The sequence below is a fragment of the Phascolarctos cinereus genome, unplaced genomic scaffold (genome assembly GCF_003287225.1).
Source record: "Phascolarctos cinereus isolate Bilbo 61053 unplaced genomic scaffold, phaCin_HiC Scaffold_3;HRSCAF=262, whole genome shotgun sequence".
In the NCBI taxonomy this organism is placed as follows: Eukaryota; Metazoa; Chordata; class Mammalia; order Diprotodontia; family Phascolarctidae; genus Phascolarctos; species Phascolarctos cinereus.
The window spans coordinates 139,473,316-139,494,591 of NW_027555736.1; the positions used below are offsets into that span (position 1 = coordinate 139,473,316).

Below are 21,276 nucleotides of genomic sequence, written 5' to 3' on the forward strand. Positions count from 1 at the left end.
ATAAAGCATACATGGAATTCCTCTCCCAGAAGTGATTTGCAGTGGACTTACCCTACCACTGTTACCCATCCAAGGGTCCTATGGTTTGAAAAAGCTTCCCTTGTGGAGGTCTTATAATTATTATGGTTGTGTCTAGGGCAAATGGATCAAGGTACCAACACTGACGTTCGGAGTAGGGTTAGCGTCACTATTCATGATACAAAGCTTCAGAGTCCCGGCTCTCAAGAGTAATGGATGATGACTCTCCCAGGTGGCAGCAGTTAGAACCAATGTAGCATTCAGATAAGGTAAAGGGTTTCTTCAGGCCATTAGCTCCCTTTGAATGAGGAAAAGAATCATCTGAATTGATTTCACTGTCAGCTTGAAAGGGTCCCCTCTTTTCCAAAGCTCAGATGCAGACACCAAACCCTGGAAAAACTATGGGTGATTTAGTTCCATTTAGATAAACACAGACTCTCTGAATGGTTCAGATGTTTGTCTGAACCTCCAGGGCCTGCGAAACTCAACTCAGTAGGTCAGCCCTTGTTCAGAGATATAAGGTGTTTCCAGCTACTGGTCTCACTGGGATCAGGGTATTCAGAGCTATGCAAATCTCAGCAGTCAGTGAAGAAAAGGGAAAAGAGAATTGGTTTGGGAAACCAGTTAACTCTTTCCAACCTGCAAAATACTGCAGAGGGCAATTTAGAGTTTTCATTTATATATTTTTATCAAGGTGGATATGTTTGCTGAATTGTATTGATTTTTGTTTTGCCAAATTAGGCTCTCTCAAACTTTGGAATTTGGAACAGTGAACATTACTTTTCACAGAATGAGAGTCCTTTGAAGGATTTGGCTTTTATCAATTATTATAGTAGATGCCAAAGGCAGATAGTAGCTAACCATTAATAACTGAAGGTACTGGGTGTGAGGAAATTTTTTCATGGTGTAACAACAGAGGAGATCGGTAGCTAACAGTTCCCCCTCTTCTGTTATCCCTAACCTCTGCCAATTTTAGGCTCAGTTGTAAGTCACATGAAATGTACAAAATGCTCAGGGGCAAAAATGAAGATGGAGTCATAGAAGTGACTCAAGAGAATTCCTACCAGGATCATAACTAGACCCTGAAAAGCATCTTAAAACTATAACCCACATCTAGAAGATAATAGTATAATTATGAAATCCATACAATAACATATGGCATGGCAGGTATAAATTATTCATAGACTATATTTCTGGTTCATATCTGTATTTTAGAAGAAATTTCCTAAAGAAAGGAAGATTGCAAAAATAATAGAAAAGACTGAAGATGAGACTTTTACAAAGGCAACTGGGAAGATATCAGTAGCTACTGACCCATCTGCCTGCTTTCTTATATCTATAAAATCTCATGAGACTGGTCTGGGCATACATATAGAAAGGTATCCTTGATGAAAACATGAGAAATAAGCAAGCAGGCTTTTTTTCAGATTACTTTCTATAGCAGATTAAACACAACTTTACTGAAAATTGTAAAGAATATAAAATACCATGATGGCTATTATCTACCAAGAATTTAAAAGTATTTCACTGGGTAAAATAGAATGTAGCTTTAAAGGCTACCCCCAAATAAATCCATAAATCAAAATTATATAAGGTTCTGTGATACAGCTAGGTACAACCAGAGTGGTAACTTTGTTCAGTGATGCACTGAATAAAACATAGGGACATATTCTCACTTGACATGTTTCTGTGTTAAGTAAGACATCCTGGCATAGAGTCCAAAGAAAAGGAGGATTTCTCACATATATGTATGTATGAATAACTAGTTAGCTAGCTATAGCCAAGGCTAGAAACCTTAACTGGACCTTATTCAATGGAAAAAGAAATTTGCAATTCTCAAATAACAATGCAGATGTCAAGTACATATATCTTATTATTCTAGTACTAGCTAAGAAATAAAATGTGTGTATATATACACATAATATATATTTTAAACAGAAATTCACATTTTATATTCCTGTTAATTCTCATCTTATCTTTTAAGGTACTTAATTGGGAGGAAGAACGAGGAAAATAATGAATTTCATATGGAAATGCCCTGGAAATTTCAAATGGAAAAACCTTCATTTTAGCATGATTTTCTGTTTAGTGGAATAAAGCATGAGGTGGGTAAACCTTGGACTTTATCCGAAAGAGTTGGCTGCTGAAGTCCCCAGAGTGTTTTCTTATAAAGATATTTTTCCCCCCATAAGGTAGGCCCCAACATAGATTACCAGAGATTACTTTATAATGATACTCCAGTATACTACTCTCAAAAACGTGTAGAAAGTAACTTGACTATACCAAGAACCCCACCAAACAGACCACTCAGTTTTTCAGTAGTTTTGTACTGTGCCAGATTCTTCAAGAGCCTATGTGATCCCTGTAAGTAAGGTTATGTCTTGCAAACTGCATTAACTCATTCAGGACACTAGGGGACCCAAAGGAGCCTCATAAGGACAAACTTGCTTAAGGTACTAAGAGACTCCAACTAATTAGAAATAAATGTTTGAGACTCAATTTGCTCTTATTTTACTTCAGAGAAAGCTATCCTAAGGAAAGTAAGTTAATGAGATTTCAAGTGTGAGAGGGGAGAGAACTTGGAATTAAAAAAGAAAATACATCCCCCAAACTCTAGGTTGTTGGTTGGAGGTTATCATAACCCAAATCATATCACCTTTTTTCTCATAGGATCAGAGGATTTAGAGGAACTTTATGGATCATCAAGTTCAACTTCCTCTCTTTATAGAAACTGAAGCTGAGATTGTGTTTTGTCCAAGGTCATCAGGAGAGTGAAAAAAAAGAGTTGGGATTTTAACTCAGGTTGTATCAAAGGATGGTAGATCTAGAATGGAATAGTAACCCAGAAGCCATTTAGTCCAACCCCATCATTTGGGGGATGAGGAAACTAAGGCCCAGGGAAGTGAAGTGGTTTGTTCAAGGTCATGAAGGTAATTAGTGTCAGAGATGGGATCTGAACCCACGTCTTCTAACTTCAGAGTCTGTTCTTTCCACCGTCCTACATTACTTTGCACTCAAATGATCCTAACTGCATTCGTGGCTGGTTGACCTCCGTGGAAACTGGATGTCTTGGAAAATTTCCCCAATGGAAGACCAGTAGGCAAAATTTGCAGGCCACTGCCATTTTTTCCTCCTACATGGAAGATGTAAGTTAGCCTATAAGTCACTAGTGAAGTTCTCACAAGCCTTCTGGGGAGTGCACTTTGCTATTTGAAATAGCAATGCTTGCCATGGACCAACACTGTAAGTATAACAGCAGAAACCGTAAGATACTAAAAGAACCAAAGGAAAACTTCCAATCCATAGAGAGTAGACCCTCTACATAGGACTTACAGAAAGGCGTTGACAAAAACAGCACAGAAGAAGAGAAGGCATGAAAGGGGCATTCCTTTTACTTATTTACTAATCTATTAAAGACACATTCTGGATAAATGGAAGAGAATTATGAAAAATAGGACTTCCAGTCAAGTTATCAATTTCAGGATAGCAAGAGATCTTATTTTATCCTCTCTTCTCATTATTTCTCTAGTTCAATAAATGCTTAATAAAATTAATGCTTAAAATAAGATGGAGAAATCTAAGGTTAGGAGCCCCTCTGAAAATGTGGAGGCAAGCTGAAAATTAGAGGATGTTTATCATCTGGAGACAATTCTAAAGAATTTTGTAACCTTGTAATAAAAATTCAGAGTTATGATGGAATTGGTTCGGCCATAGCCTAAGGAAACAGAAAAGGTTAATAAGAAATAAATTAGAATGAAAATTGTTTCTTTTACTGGGCCAAATTCTGCCCTTGGATTTATTTGCACACAGGATTCCCACCAAAAGATGTGAAAGCTTCACATTAATAGCAAAGAACAGAATTTTCTGCCTCATCTTTTGATTCAAGAAAAAAAAATTATAAATAAATGTGGCAAGAAATAACTAAGTTGAAGGGATAAAGAGTCCCAGATGGCAGGCTAAGCACATGGGTGAACATAACCCCAACATGAAAAAAAATCTGCTTTTGAATCCTTGGTTCCTGATTAGTGGAGACAACAGGACTTCACTTCCAGACCAGACTAAACCCAGCAATTTGAAATATTTTGACCTCGTATTAATACATATCATTTCTTTCCAAAAGGCACCACAGAGCTCAGTAAGGGATCTGGAGTGGTTAGAAGTTTTCCTTGAGGGACTGATCAGAATTTTGGGTCACTTTTCCTCACTGGCCACTAGGGAAACACATTGTACTCTCCCTGATGTGAATAAGTTGATTATTCCTCAGGGATTTGTTGGTAATTTCCAGTTTGCATGGTGGGTCAGATGGCTGGAAACCAACAATAATTGAGACTATCCATTCCTTTATTTATTACTCATATGAATGCCTATAACAGCACCTTTTACCCATCCTATGACCCCCCAACATAAAAATAACACAAACAAATGCTGTTTATGAGATCACTCCTAATAAGTACATATTTTATATCTTTGGATAGATTTCTAGCATTCATTTTAGTGTCTTGGACTATGATTCTGACTATAAACTTTACAAATATCTCAAACACTAAAAAATTTGATCACACTGTATTTTAAAATAAAGATGATAAAAGTCAAACAAGACCCCCGAGTACTCCTTTCAGGTAGAGTAGTTTCCAAAATAATCTAGCACATATTTCATCATATATGCACACATCAGAGTACATTTCTTTAAACAACTTCAAAGAATGAAATACTTTTAGGTCCATACCAACTCTACTCCCACTTCCCCTTCCCCTCAAGAAATAAAATACTTGTCTAACCAAACCTGCTTAAAATAAACAATTTAAGATGAATTTCTCACAATTTGTTGTTGTCGTCGAGTTGTCTCACTTGTGTCTGACTCTTCATGACCCCATTTGGGGTTTTCTTGGCAAAGATACTGGAATGGTTTGCTATTTCCTTCTCCAGCTCATTTTACAGATGAGGAAACTGAGACAGACAAGGTTGAGTGACTTGGCTGAAGTCACACAACTAGTGTTTGAGGCCAGGTTGGAACTCAGGAAGAAGAGTCTTCCTGACTCTAGGCCCAGTGCTCTATCCACTATACCACCTAGCTGTCTCAGTTTTCAAAAATACATTTTTATAAGCTCAAGAATTCATCAAATACTGAATAGCTTGGCCTTAACATATTCTAAAAACTGGCAAAAATTGGAAACTATAAACTGAGAGAAAAGAGTCATCTATACTGGTCAATAGATATCCATCCACCAATATACTGAGAAGACTCAAAAAAACTTGAGAGCACATGGAGATACCCAGCATGACACAATGTCAAGAGGTCCTCATTCAAATTATATTTTGTATTATTTTACAGCTATGTGGTCCTAGCTTTCTAGTGTATGTGACCAATTCCAAGCCAAGGCACACCGTCTAAGTGGCTTGCAATCCTTCTGATCCATCCACTAAAGATGCAAGTCATGAACTGTTATTCTTCCTACTGGTTTGCCAGTGTGCTCGCATTACAAAGCAACCAGAAATATGAAAACAGATTTTTAGAGCTCAGATGGCAAACTTTAAAGTTAGAAAATAAACACTTTAGTTCTAGTCTGTCATTCCTGGCTTTACATGCTTTATAGTTTCTAAGCAGAATTTGGAAGCAATTCTAGTCATTGGGAGCCTAATTATAATGCATGTTTTCCACAATGATGAGCCATCTAATCTAATACCCTGCAACATTTATAAGAAATTTAAAGAAACAACATTTTAAGAATTTCTAAGCTTGTGATGATGAACTGCAGAAGCAAATTTACTGCTAGAACACCTTTAATTAATTTAATTCGAATTCTTTGAATTCAAACAGCATATATTTGTTCCAAAGAGATCAATGATGATTTCTTTTTGCTACTTGCCCCATATGACAATCCTATGTGATCTGGAAGGAGTTACATCTGTCACCAGATTTTGACAGAGAGATGTAATAGCTGGCAATGACTTGTTTTGTTTAAGCAATGGCAGAGTTAAGGCTGACATTCCTGAGTTTCAGACCATAGCTCTTACTAGGAGACCACCTTTGATCCAAATGTAACTATCTTAATCCACCCATTTCCCATGGAGATTAAATGCAATTCCTGGGCCCAACCACAACCTAAATAAACTACCAATAATGCTGGGCCCAGATTTTGTAACTATCGTGATCAACTGGGAAAGGACTCATGTCACTTAGTATTTGCTCCCATAAAAATCAGGTGCAAGAGCAATAAAACAGAAGTTTTTAACAAGGAGGAAAACCCTAGACAGTTGTCTCTAGGATTCTTCACCACAGCTTCAAGGACAACTAGGAAAAGAGCTGCTATTTGAGGCAACTTCATTATAAAATCATTTTTAATAAGCAATCTTAACAAAGAGAGGGAATACTCTTGTGGAGAAGCCCCCAAGGGACCTAGAGGCTGCCCAGTTAAGTTATTAGGAGGTTTCACACAGGGGACCAAACAGCTATTTCATTGGCCTCAGGGGACAGAGTTTAGTTTTCACCTGTTCTCTAGAGGCATTGGTGTTATCGTGTCTGCTAACAGCAGATACTGGTAACAATCAATTATCCCCACGTCCCAACTTGGTAAGGGAAAGTGAATTTTCAGTTTCGTTGACACAGAAAGATGGTGAAAGAGAGACAGATAAATTAACTCAATGTGGTTCATTATGCTGAAGACTTACAAATACGCAATGTAACAAAAATTCCTAACATGCGCCTTGGTTTTCTTTAAATGACACCATATAACCCCAGTATAAGGTACTTATGGGATGCAAACAGAAAAAAAAAGAAGCCTAATTGTCATCTTATTACATCACACAGATGGATCTGGAGAAAAATTCTTTGTGCTGGTAAATCATTGCAACTTTATTCTGTTTCAACAAGATCTGAACATGCTTTTAAACTAGGGCTCAAGCTCCTATCAAGCCCTATCTAGGACCAAGATGTCTTGAATGACTAGAACCTCATAGCAATGTCTGGTAAATTAGCAGCATAAATAAAAGCAAAGGCAGACCTTCAGATACTTGATTCAAAGTGAATATATCCTCTTTTCTTATGCTTCCCTCTTCATCACATGTTCCCACCTTGAAGTTTTGACAATAAATGATTTTGCCAGTATAAATTTTACATCTGCCTAGATGGTAGAGCCAAGCTGATTTTACTCATCCTTTTTTAATAATCAGGGTAACTCCCTTGCCAGTTATATTGTAGATTTTTTCTGTGCTAATAAAACTCCTGCATACTGTACTGTATTTCCTTCCTTCCTTCCTTCCTTCCTTCCTTCCTTCCTTCCTTCCTTCCTTCCTTCCTTCCTTCCTTCCTTCCTTCCTTCCTTCCTTCCTTCCTTTCTCCCTCTCTCTCTCTCTCTCTCTCTCTCTCTCTCTCTCTCTCTCTCTCTCTCTCTCTCTCTCTCTCCCTTCCTTCCTTCTTTCCTTCCCTCCCTCTCGCCTTTCTTTCTTTCACTACAGAAATGCCTTGAGTGGTATTACTATACAATAATTTGTCCTGAACTTAGAAATGGAACTGAAAGCCAGTACCCGACTCTACCTAAGGCATAGATCAGCTAAATTATGCTCACTAAGATATATTGAAATGCCTCATGTGATAGTGCCCTGGATTCATTGTGCTGTGGTAGACCAGGTTCTTGTTCCAGAATCATACAACTTGAGTTCAAATTCCAGTCTGACTCTTGCCAGCAGGGTGATCCTAGGTAAGCCAATTTCCTCATCTATAAAATGGGGATGATAATAATAATTGTACTACCTACCTCACTAGATTATTGAGAGGAAAGAGCTTTGTAAACCTTAAGGATACACAGGAATCATCTTATTTCCATTTAGTGCTTCCCACGCAAAGCACCACCTGACTCTCTTCTTGAAAAGGCTGAAACCTTATTTCTTGAATAAAGTATTCAGCTTACACAGACACAAGACTTATGGATCATCTATACACCTTTGGCTTCCCTTGGTTCTGGCATCTGTTCAATCCTGGCAATTATTGAGTACATCTGTTTTCTGAGGATCAGGCAGTCTAAGCATAGAAAGGCTCATCCCCACTTGGTTATAAATTTGATTGGCCATTTGCTTATAAATTTGTCCATGGCAACGTAAATAAAGAATAATACAAAATGGCTACCAGGAAACTGTTCTATCCTGGAAACAAGGCTTTACTTTTTGTGTCAAGATAACAAGGCATAATTTCAGGGGAAACTTAATCACCTCATAATGTGGTACTCAGGATAAGCATTTTTGAAAAAGGACCACCACTAAGACAATTGCACTCTATTTGTGGGTGTCCGTTGCCGAGGGTGAAGAGCTAAAGAAAACCTCCAAAGAGAAGGCCCTCCAAATTCAATCAAAATCCACTTGATTACTCACTGACTTCCACAGAAAAATGGGTACAGAGGAGGAAGGAAAAATAAAAATGTTGGAAAGCTCAATTCAGGAATAAGAATTGTGCTGTGCACATAACGGGGAGTTTAATGTTTGCTGAATTGAATACACTGAAATGCATCTAAAAACAAAGTAATACTTGAGTGGATAAATCTATGATCTTCCTGGTGGGTGGGGGAGAGGATGGTGCTCTTTCCACAATCACATACTGAAACCCCTCCGCTTCTTCTTATTGTCAGCTTCTGTCTATTTTATTCTGTAAATCCTCCCCAGAGAAGCCACCCAAAGCAGTGGATGACAACTTCCCCCATGGTAGCCTATGACACAAATTAGACCTCAATGCAGATGATTTTTTTTTATTTCAGCCATTCCTTTTTTTGTTTGTTTGTTTTGAATTCCTTTTGTTGTTGTTACGTTTTTTCCCCATCTCTTTGGAAGCTTTTGTATTAAATGATACATTCATTAGATTTCTTTAAAAAAAAGTTTCCTGGGCCATACTACCTTGTAATATTAAATACAATTATATACAAAATACTAATGTGTCCAGAGAGAGAAAAAATAATAATATAGGATCCCATTATAAAGCAGCTTTGGGGTCAGGAGGAATAGGTAGCATGGTATTCAAGCGCCCTTACAATATGGCCCTAAGTTATCTTTCTAAGGGCAGCTAGGTGGTGCAGTAGACAGAATGCCAGACCTGGATTCAGGAAGTCATCTTCAGGAGTCCAAATCTGGCCTCACAGACTTACTCTCTGAGTGACCTTGGACAAGTCACTTAATCTGTTTGCCTCAATCCACTGGGGAAGGAAATGGCAAACAACTCCAGTATCTTTGCCAAGAAAACCCCAAATAGGATCATAAAGAATTACACATGACTGAAACAACTCAATGGCAACATACTTTTCTAAGCTTCTCTCGCTATTCCCTTCAAGTATGCTATGACAGAGCTAAACTAGGCTGTCCACCATTCCCTGAATGTCTCTTGCTCTCCCACCTCTGTGTCTTTATTCACACAATTCATTTTATGTGAAGCACTCCTATATTCTGGACTTGAATATGAGGAAATCCTATCCATCCTTCAAGGCCCAACTTACGCATCACTTATTCTATGAAGCCTAGGTTGCTGTCCCTAACCAGAAATAATCACTCCTTTGTATCCTCAAAGCACTTTATCTGTGTCTTTCTTAAGGTACTGATCTCTTTCTACATTCTATGAGAATGAGCTGAGTGTACTTAATGTCTCTAACTAAATCATAAGCTCTTTGATGGCAAGAGCCATATCATTCTTGTACCTCTAATGTGCCCTAGTACAGAGAAAGCAGGTGATCAAGGTCTATCTGTTAAGCTGAATTAAACATCTCCATGTTTGGCTGAGAAAGATGCACTATTAGCAATGTTTCTGAATCAACATTTTCAAGGATGAAGACCCCTTTTGAATGTCTACATTTTCACAGATTTGTCTGGAATTGTGTTACTAATCCCCATTATTTGAGAAAAGAGGCAACTGGATATACAATAACTTGCAGCAACTTTGTGCATACCCTTTATCCTCCCTTAGCACCCAGCTCAAAATTCAGAAATACTGTGAATTCCTTTTAACATGCAGAACACGACTGGATTAGTAGGATATCCAAAATCTTGGCACAGCATAGCATAGCAGTGTATTTTATTTTGGCACTTACTTTGTGATGTATGACAACATTTAATTTGTGGTGCTTCTTCTGAGAATTAAACTGGGTCTTTAAAATGATGCATATTTAAATGTGGGAACATTTTTTAGGTGAGGATATTGCATAGCTTTAAATAGTCTTGTTAAAGTGAGTTTTTATGTATAAATGGAAGAAAAGAAATAACTTTTATTTCCATTTGTTTCACTGTTAAAAATCAGTGTTGATAAAATGAATATCATGTTTACCTTCACAAATATCTTCTTTAATCTGAAGTCTGTGCTTCTTCAATAGAATGTTTAAGGCTGTTCTAAAGAATGAAGTTCTCTGGTTTCAAAGAGATTAGTGTTAGGAATAGCAATTTAGACTTCTTTGTACTAGTCTCCATAATGGGCCTCTATGGCATTTTTCAATGTTCAACTCAGTCATTTACAGAGCACATCAATATGTAATCCATCTATGAAACAGGAACAATCATGTCCTTTAGAGGGTTTTTTGGTTTCTGTTTTTTGGCAATACTAACAATGGGTTATTCTGAGTTATTAGTACTATGATTCAGAATCCCTTTTGACCTTGTATATGAAATGAGTACCTTGATCCCAGCAAGTCATAAATCGAAGAGTCTGCTAACACTTCCAAATGGACTTTCCATCAGTGCAAATCTAAGCATGTCACTCCTTCACTCAATAAACTCTGCTGCTCCCTATTGTCTTTAGGGTAGAACACAAACGCCTTTGTTTAGCTTTTCAAGCCTTTCACAATCTGGTCTCAATCTATCTCTCAAGCCTCACTGAACATTACTCTCTCTCCTGCACTCTGAGATCCAGCCAGACTGGCTTTCTCTCTCTTCCTCACACAGAGCATTCCATCTCCTGCTTATGCCTTTGAAGTGACTAACCCTGTCATACTTGGAATTCACTTGCTCCTCACCTCCATCTCCTAAAATCCATCTCTTCTTTCAAAGGTAACGCAGACATCATCTACATGAAACTTTTTCCTGTTTCTCTTTCTGTCTCTCTGTCTGTCTCTCTCCTCTTTTTTCTCTCTCTCCATCTCTCTTTTCTCTGTCTCTGCCTCTCCCTTCTCTCCACTCTCTCTCCTCTTTGTCTCTCTCTTCTCTGTCCTCTTTCTCTCTTCTCTGTCTCTGTGTCTCCATCTCTCTGTCTCTCTCTTCTCTGTACTCTTTCTCTCTTCTCTGTCTCTGTGTCTCCATCTCTCTGTCTCTCTCTTCTCTGTCCTCTTTCTCTCTTCTCTGTCTCTGTGTCTCCATCTCTCTGTCTCTCTCTTCATCCCTGGCACATAGAATGAGAGCTGAAAGATGTTTCTTGATTGATTAGTACCAATAAAATTATGATAAGCAAGATATTTTGAATTTCAACTAATTACCTAGAAGTGAAAAAAAGATTAAATTCCATTATCAAAAGAATACCAGTTTGTTTTGGGGGGAGAAATAGGGGAGGGAAGGGCATGGGTTTGGAAAGCACAAGTCACATTCCAAAGTATAATGAAATACAGAAAGATACTGCTTTCTTCATAATTCACATAACCCTTGTGAAACATATGCATTGAAGGTATATCTTTTTGACTTATTAGAATATTCAGTCTTGGAAGAAATGGATAGTATAGATATGTTTCCATCCATTTCTTTCTTAATATGCTAAGACTAGAGACTCAAAATCCAACCAATCTAGGAAGCATTTATTAAGTAGGGCAATTGTCTAGACATCAGGAAACAAAGACAAAACAAAAAATAGATCCTGCCCTCAAGGAGCATACACATTCTACTGGGACAAGGGTTCTTAACCTTTTTTGCCTATTGGACCCCTGCAGCAGTCTGGAAAGGTCTGTGGATCCCTTCTCAGAATAATCTTTTTAAATGCCTAAAGTAAAATACATAGGATTACAAAGGAAACTAATTATATTGAAATACAGTTATCAAAACATTAAAAAAAAAGGTTTATGGGCTGAGGTTAAGAATCCCTTCCTGAGGGAAGCTTACATTCTATCTAAGGGGAGCTTTATTTGATCTCTGGCACTGTTAATAGAATGGGTTGCTATGCCAGGCAACTATTTTTCATTCAGTGCATATATCCCATCTTTTCTTTTTTTTTGAGGTAATTGGAGTTAAGTGACCTGCCCAGGGTCACACAGCTAGTAAGTGTCAAGTGTTTGGTCTGAGGCCACATTTGAACTCAGGTCCTCCTGACTTCAGGGCCGGTGCTCTATTCACTGCCCCACCTAGCTGCCCTGCATATATCCCATTTTTCGTGTGATTTGTCTTGAACATAGCTAAGACGACCTTGGTTGCATCAGAGCAGGAACGTGACTGGGCAAAATGGTGTCCAGGAGCATAGAGCAGATATGCCTTATTTTTTTTTTTCAGTCTCTGGATTTAAAACAGTACTTTAAACCTCATTACCTCACACCTAAATTATTGCAAAAGCCTCCTAGAGGTCTCCTTGAGTACAATCTCCTTCCCCCTCAACTTCCAATATAAATTACATTCCATTACTGTCAAACTTCTTTAGGGACTATTTTCAGTACCTGTTCCCTTATTTTTTTTTAACGTAATAATAACTGTGCTATATTTTAGATAATACCTGCCATTTTAACACTGCTTCTCAGTTTTCTTAGCGCTTTCACCTACATTTCAATTACATTTTGGCTCTTTATCCAAGCCCTATAAGATAGTCAGAGAAGATATCATCTCCACTTTATAGATGAGGGAAATGAAGTCCATCCAGTAAGATTAACTGAATTGCTTAAGGTCACACAGCTAGTTGAATGATAGAGTTGGCACTATTAGTACCCAGGTCTTAAAAGAATTGTTTAAGCCTCTTTCTATAATAAAACACTGCCTCTTGTGTGTACATGTCTTCCCTCCCCACTTGGAGTATAAGATCTTTGTATATTGTGCCTAAGTTTTATGATTTCTTCTGTATCTTCTATGGTATGTAGTCCAGTGCTAGGCACATGGTAGATACTCAGTAAATAACATCCTGAGGGACCAGGGCCTGCTGGCTCAAGGTTTTTGGCCTTGATTCTCTACTTTATTCTGTATTTACCTAGAGCTCACTGACCTCATATTCCAAGACATTTTGTCTGGAATCCTCCTCTCAGTATGGCAGCAAGAAATATTTTGAAAGAAAGCTTTCCAGGCTAAGAAATGAGTCCTCCAGCTGGCCCATGTGTACTTGGTTAACCTCTTCCCTGGAATGTTTGCCAATGTGTAGACATGACCTTGTTGAAGTCCTCCTACGAGAGAGAACTTCAACGTGGCTTCTACTCACTCCTGTCCCAATGAAATACCCGGAAGCAAGAAATTAAACGTGTGAGTCATTGGGAGAGTCAGACCTGTTGTCATGGCAATCTCGTAAGGCCATAACCAAGTACCTCCCACTGGCTCTGCCAAAAAGGGTTCTTGAGTTTTCCTGGCTGAGGAAAATAATGTAGATGTGCAGTAAGCCTGTGATTGCTAACAGAGTCTACACTTTTTTTTTTTAATGGCTTGAAGAAAAGAAAACAGAAAATAATTTTTTTTAATCCCAGTTAGGAACCTCCCTTGATCAAATGGCAAAAATTTTAACAAATTGTGGCAACAGCTTCATGATATCAACAAATACCTTAGGAACTCACCACACTAAGGCCTCCAAACTAATTTTCCCTAAGTCAAAACTTAAAACTAAGTCTCCAGAGGTAAAAGGTGAATACATTAACCTATTTCATTTTAACCTACTGAAATAACCAATTTTTCACAGATGTTAAAAAAATAAGATTATTTATTTTAACCTCTCGAAGAAATGTCTTAAATTGTGCTAAAAGGTTTTTATTATAAAGAGAATTAAAATATCTTTATAAATGATATGGTTATTTAATATAATCTTTTAAGTATGTACCTGCTTTTAAAGATACATAGTTATATGTCCTTACTAAAACATTATGTGTATATATATACATATATATATGTATATATATACATATATATATATATGTATATATATATATACACACACACACACACACACATACACACACATATATATATTGTTTAAAATTTGTACCCAATAAAGCATGTCAACATGAATATTTGGCAAATATGCTTTTAAAAATTCTTTTTATGGAAAAACAGGTATTTCTAAAATATTTTCAGAAGCGTATTCAAGTCTGTTTTTTATGGAAAAAAAAAAGCAGCTTCATCAAGGTTGAGTTACCTGTCCCCCAGGGGAAGGGGAAGCAACTGTATATTTTCCTGGTAGTTTGAAAAGTAACGTTCTCTTCGCATCTTTTAGGAGCAAGGGAGCAGGCATAGGATGCAAAGGAGGGAGAAAAGGAGGAAGCAGCAAAGATTTGTTGGACCTGGAAATTGTCCAGGGGCCTCTAACATCATGGGAATTCATCCCATATGTTTTGTGGAAGTTATTCGACCTTGAATAAATCCTAAGGTTTAGTTTCCATGATGTAAAATATCCAGCTATTTGGGAACATCTAGACTAATCAATGACATTTTTCATCTAGACACTTGTTATCTCATAATATCTTAGCAAATTCAGAAGAACACATGAGGACATTGATTACTAAGTCAGGAATACATGGCCAGTTGTCATTGGCACACAGTGAAAATCCAGACAACAGCTGTTTCCAAGAAAAAGACATAGCTACACAATATTACTCCAACAGAAAAGGAAGAACAAATACTCCAAACACCAAAACAAATATGACAATGCCCACCAAATCTCACATGCAAAAAGATATATCACCTTGAGGATGATATTTAAGCTCCAACATCATAGTGCAAGAATTGTCTTCACACCACAAGTCAAAACTCCCTTTCATGTTCACTCACCAAAACTAATAGTAACACTTCAACCAACATCACAGATTTTAGAATTTCACAATGTAATTAACGACTTTCCACTCCTAGGAGATTTAAAGACCTTTGTTTTCACAACTGGACAGTCAAAATTAAAAAAGAAAGAAAAAAAAGGAAAGAAGAAAGGAAGAAAGAAAATATATAAGACCAACAATAAGAAACACTCCCCCCCACTCCAAAAAAAGAAAGAAAACATATCCAAACCTAACAACCCACTTCTCAGGTATCCACCTTTCAGAGTTCATATTGTATTCATAGACTGATTAGAAGCTAAAAGAACCGAGTTTTCTTACACAAGAGTTTTTAGGCTTACCTCAACCAACTCAAAATTTCATTTAAAAGTAATACCCATGCTTCTGGGATAACAAGGTGTCCTAAAATATTATCAGGTGTCAAAACCATTCAGAATCACTTTGCAATTCTTGCACCTCTGGCTGGTATCCTTGTGAGCTAACACTTTGGTCTGATAATATATTCTACAACTGTACATTTTAATTTGTAAGTTATACAGTCTCTGTGCAATGGAGGTTAGGAAACCCAGTTTGAAATGGGTAATGTAAGGTGACTTCAGTTGTTGATTATTAGGCAGGCAAGGTTTGTCCATGTTTTCCAGAACCTTGGCTAAAAATGGAAGCCTTGAGACAGGACAAAATGTATTCACCTTCCTTCACCAATAGGGAAACTTTCTGAAGAAGAGATGTCAGAATAATTTAAGAGAACCTGAAATTTAACATCTTAAGAAAACTTATAGACAAGTTGGAGCAGTTCAGGTCTCAAGGAAATATCAAGTGATGCTAAAGAAGACTTCCTCTGGGGGATGTTTATTAGAGAAAGAACTGATTCATTTTTTCCTCCTCAGAAAGTCTGAGCCCTACAGAGATGTGAAGATCAGAAATAGAATGGGTTGTCTACTGGCCAGGATGACAAATACAATCTCTATGGTCAATAGCACAGAAGCAGCTTTTGCAGATATTCACAACTTTGAAAACTTGATTTCTGCTTGATATGTATGAGATGTTGTATCAACTATCTGTCCAGATCAGCTCATTCCTGGGTGGTTGGAATGGATACTTAATTCTGAAGACCACCTCATTCCCCCAAGAAAAAGAGAGAAAAAAAGTGGTCCCTAAATATAAATGGCATTTTCCATATTTTTTCCTTGCTTGAATTTTATAGAAAAGTACTTCTCTGTAAACCTGTCAAAGTCATATCATGTTTCTACCTGAGGACTTCAGTGCTGTTTTTCATGGTTTAAACTTCTGTCGTAATAAGGACAAGAGTTCTTTATGAAGAACTTTGACCTTGGAAAGCAGGAATCAAACATATGTGTATGTAGCCAGCCATGGTTATATGTAATTCATAGATGCTGGCCATGTGCCTTGCTGTGCCCACCTTTCCTTCTCTTTTTGTTTTGTCCTGACTGAAGTTGTTAAGGTCTTTACAACAAAGGTAAAACAAATGACATTTCCTGTTGCTAGGACACTACATTTTGCATCACTTGCCATCCCTGTCATGTTTTAATGTTAGAACCAACAACATAGCCTTTTTTCCCCTGAAATAAGCAAAAGGTAGCAGCTGGATAAAATCATTCTTGATAATTATAATACTATATTGTCCATCTCCAATGGACAGAATAGATTATTGCCTAACATCTTTAGAACTGTAATTTTTAGCTTAAAAAAAGTTGTTATAAGCTGAAGGGTGCTTTATGTCCAGTGGGATTGGATTAAATCTTTATTGACAAAAGAAAAACCAAGACATGGTACAACCAGACAAAAAGTCTGGTGATTTCAGCTTATGGCAAGGTGGACAGGAGTCCAGGCCCCAAAATGCTATGAAAGTCAGCACAATCACCAGCCTCTGTTCAGGAGAGGCCCAGGACTGAGCCAGCATAAAGACTGAATTACTTACCACCTCTAGAGTGGGTAGTCCCTCCAGGCCAGGGACGAGCTCATGGGCAAGGCTGTGCAAGGAAGCTCTCTGTACCATGCCTGCCCTGCGGATATACAGAGGACTTCAGTCTCCTGCACTGTCAATCTCTCAGTCATTATGAGCTCAAATAGGCACCAACAACAGCAACAACCACAAAACAGCCCCCCAAGAAACTAAGGCCCTATGCTGATACAGGACTAGCCAACAGGACCTATGTATATATTGAGGGATAGAATCAACCCATTATTTGAATGTGGCCTTATTGAATAATTTTTTTTTCTCAAGCAAAACTTCCACTGAAGCCCATGTGGAGTGGTGCAGAAAAGGACGGCAGGATTGCTCTCTAAGCAGTAAAGATCCTGATGTCCATCCGTACTCTGTTTTGCTGGTTCAAATTTCAAATAGAAGGCAACTTCAGATCTAAGGTTTTTTCCCCCTACAGATAAAGACAGACAGACAGACAAACCCATGAGCAGATTTTCAAATAAGCTTTCAACAAAACTGAGACAGGAGCTAAAGCTGCTTAGGTGTTACAATGATTAAAAAAAACAACTCAACACCACAACTTTCTTTGTAAAGCTCCACACAACATTAGGAGTTTTAAAAATGAAATTGGGAAGACTCTTTACCTCTTTGCTTTAGCAAAGCACTATGGAGAAATCTACAATTGTCCTAGTTAAAAAAAAAAGATGTCCAAAGAAATCTCAGGTGTACCACAGTCTATATTTCTGGCCTAAAACAATCATTACATTCTAGTGACACTGGTCATTTGAGGTCTAAATGATACACCGGTCAAGTCCAACGTAACAGTTTGACTAGCTGATTTTAATGACATATTAACTTCCTTTTGCTCTTTGGTGGACATTACGACAACACACCTCAGACTGCCAACCACCACGTCGTATATTAGCACAAATTTTTAAACTTCTGTTGTAATAAGGATGAGACTTCTTTATGAAGAACTTTGACCTTGGAAAGCAGGAATCAAACATAGTGTATGTAGCCAGCCAGCACACATCTCCATATCAAACGAGTAATGCCATTTACCAGGACCTTGTTGAGGTAGGTTTGCAGCCATACTGCCTCTCCTATATTCCGAGCCCCACAGACACAAGGTTAAAACAGTCTAATCTGGAGACTAGTAGTAAAGGGAAAGGAGGCTGAAGTGGTCAAGAAATCACAGTGATTTCCCATGCAAACATACCAACCATCTCTATGAAGGACACAGAATAAGGTAGATCGCCAAGTAATCGATCCTCCCCATCAAGAATTACCTGACCAGTCATGGGCTAAGACACGGAAATATACCGGAACGTGAATTGGCCTATCTCTTCAACACATACTCAGATACAGACTTGTGAAGTTCTGCCACTTGTAACCCTCTACAGATCGAAAAATATGAACCATCACAGATGAAATGTTAGTTAATGCTTGAAGAGTGCCATCAGCCAGACATAATTCCAACTCTTCAGAACACTTTGGACAAAAACATATTACTTACATGTATGTGTCTTCTTTGTTACCGAAATACCTGGAAGAGAAGAAATAATGCCAAGTGTGAGAAAGTGACCTCTTTTTGTTATATTGTTTTAGACAAAGATGTTCCTGTAAACCACAAACAACACTGATCTTTCTTTGACTTTGCAATCTGGGTGAAACCCTTCCATAAACACACTGTGTCATTAGAATATTATTTCAGAGGAACAATTAATACTGCCGTCTTTTACCTCCATGTCTTTTTGTGATGTTAATTAATACATATTTTCCTTTTTTTCAATAGATGAAAAGAGCACTAAAAGGAAATCATACTCTGCATAAGTGAAAAACCAACAATAGCCTCCCAAAAATCACGATAAAACATCTCTACCTCCTCTGTACGGGAAGTCTGGGAACCATGAGGGCAGAATGCTCCATACATTGTCAGATATGGTAAAGAAATTGTTTGGGCTTCTTTGCTTAACTGTTTCTCTTTATTATAAAGAAAGGCTCATCAAGAGGTGCAGGTACGTATCCATAAATGATCATAAGGTGGAAACAAAAAACAACAAAACTTCTCTTTTAAAACTACCAATGAGGATTCAGAGAGATGCCACTGAATTTTCATATACAGAAGTGTCTATTCATATCAGACATTTATTTTTTGGTTGAAAAGGAAAGTAAGTGATTGATGGTGGAGCAGATAGAAGGCTGCTTTCCCCGCCCCTCTCATTATAAACTTTCCTTGACTTATTTACCAATGCATATCATCCTACTGAGATAGGAGTGGTCTGGACAACTTAGCATTTAGCCCACTGTGATACTTTCTTTTGCTTTTCAATGGAAGTAACGTCTCATGACTATTATTCTGAGGAAAGGAGCAGAAGAATGACCCAGAAAACAAAGATGCTTGACCCCACTAAGGTCATAAGTAAATCAACACCACTTCTATGGAAAATGGGCGAAAGTGATTTCCCTCTGTTCACATGAAAATGCAGAAGCATTCATTAGACCATAGCCTTCATGATGTTTCAGAGGTAATGAAAGAAGGCAAGAGTCAAAAAGAAAGACATTGTGTTGGATATGGGGATGACCAAAGAATTTGTCCCCTAGTGGCCAACCTATAGCTGATGAGCCTCTCTGTACCTGACTGAACTTTTCCTTGGATAGCAGATAGTGTCTATCACTGGAAACCTTTCAGTTCTCATAGAGCCTGATCCCTCATAGTCATAGTTTTTGAGAACTTAGGATCATTCCAACGTTTTGAAGAGGCACTGGAGTAAGACTTTTTAATCTTATTTTTATCTATATAATAATATTTAAATGCTTCCATGATAATACAGAGATAAGATGAACATAAGTTTGAATGCAAACCATACTTTTGCCATTTCCTCAGGTCATGGGGCTATAATTTAAATAGTTCCTTCTTCAGGGGATATTCTAATGAGGAAAGAAAAAGGGACTAGAATAGTATGTGATAAAAAAAATTGAACCTGTGACTAAGAACAGTGGTAAAATGAATTTTTTTTGGCTTCCAAGTTATTAAGAGAACTATTTAACCCTCCACCCTGAAAGTAAAACACTTTGGAAAAGCTGGCTCCCACATCAGGCCTATTATTTAGCTATGGAACATGTCATATGGGGTAGAAATCTGTTCTCAGAGTCCACAGAAGACACTGAAAAAAAACATTAATTCCAAAGTTATTCTCCGAGACCAAAATCACCCACTTGCTCCCCACATAACTTTCCAAAGGACTTATTTAGGGAATCTGAAATTACATAGTGCAACCCAAACTCAAATGTATTTTTTTTTTTATTATTGAGGGAAACGATTGTTTTTCATCCTGTTGTTTGGTTTGGCATCATGAAACAAGCCATAGGACCCTTGAAAGGCTCTCTATAGTCCTCTCCATTGGATGTCCGTCTCTGTCCTTGGCATTCTAGAATCCTCTGAGATAACCTTTATCAAGGAAAGGGTGCTTCACCAAACAGCAATGGAAAAGAAAGTTTTAAATCTGAATATAATTTGCAACTCTAGCTCATGACATCGGAACCAATAAATTGATACATTAGTGCTCTTTCAGCATTATGAGAGCCATATGTGTATTTTTCTTAGGAAATAATGCTTTCTGTAAAATCACTTTGAAGAGAAAGCGCTTATGCTGTCACCCCTGATTATTCAGGGCTTCCTCACAATTGGATTTAACACGGCACAAAACAGACCTATCTATATTCGCTGAGTATGGAACTACTTTCTCCTGACATCCAAGCACTGATGAAAATACCACTGCTTCAACTTTTCTACTCAAATTTATTATGCAGCGTGAGGCAGTGTTCTCATCAAATATTTTCATGATTATTACATTGATAATAGATTTTGAAAATCTTTCCAGGAAGCTGCCTGCTCTCAGAAGGTGCCTGCTATCAGAAGTGATAGGAGACCGAGTTAAAACTTTAAATCTTGTGGTGATGACCTTGGCAGTGTCACAGATTCTGTGCCTCACTTTGTTTATTTGTAAGTCAAGGATCTAACAACATACCATCCATTTCTCCATGTGGGCTAATCAAACAACAAGGATACTCTGATAAAACTTTAAAAGACATTCACCCTCAGTGATAATGCAAAATAAACAAGAAAAATTGTTTTAAACAAACTCTTGGATAGTTATGGGAAGGTAGAGTGCTTTCCCAACCAACCTCCAGCAAATAAAAGAGTAGCGATCAAAATTAAAAGACAGAGAATTCCTCAGAGAAGCCCATAGCACAATGCGATGAATATGCACTAAAATTGAAAGGAGATTGGATTTGGAATAAGGAGGCCCAGGTTCAAATCTTGCCCTTGACATTTCCTAGCTGTGTAACCCTAACCATGTCATTTATGCTTTCTGAGTCTCAGTTTCCCCATTTGTAAAAAACCATAAAAATGGCATCCAT

The 21,276-nt window shown here is 37.7% G+C and overlaps 1 protein-coding gene across 1 annotated transcript in view; it reads right to left on the reverse strand.

The window, feature by feature from the left end:
- The window catches only part of RORA (RAR related orphan receptor A), a 199,595-nt gene extending 181,202 nt beyond the window's left edge, over window positions 1-18,393 (reverse strand). Inside the window, exon 1 of the mRNA XM_020968636.2 lies at window positions 18,368-18,393. The gene's annotated coding sequence lies outside the window, so the exon portion shown is untranslated. The remainder of the gene's footprint in view (window positions 1-18,367) is intronic.
- Window positions 18,394-21,276: the final 2,883 nt, after the last annotated feature.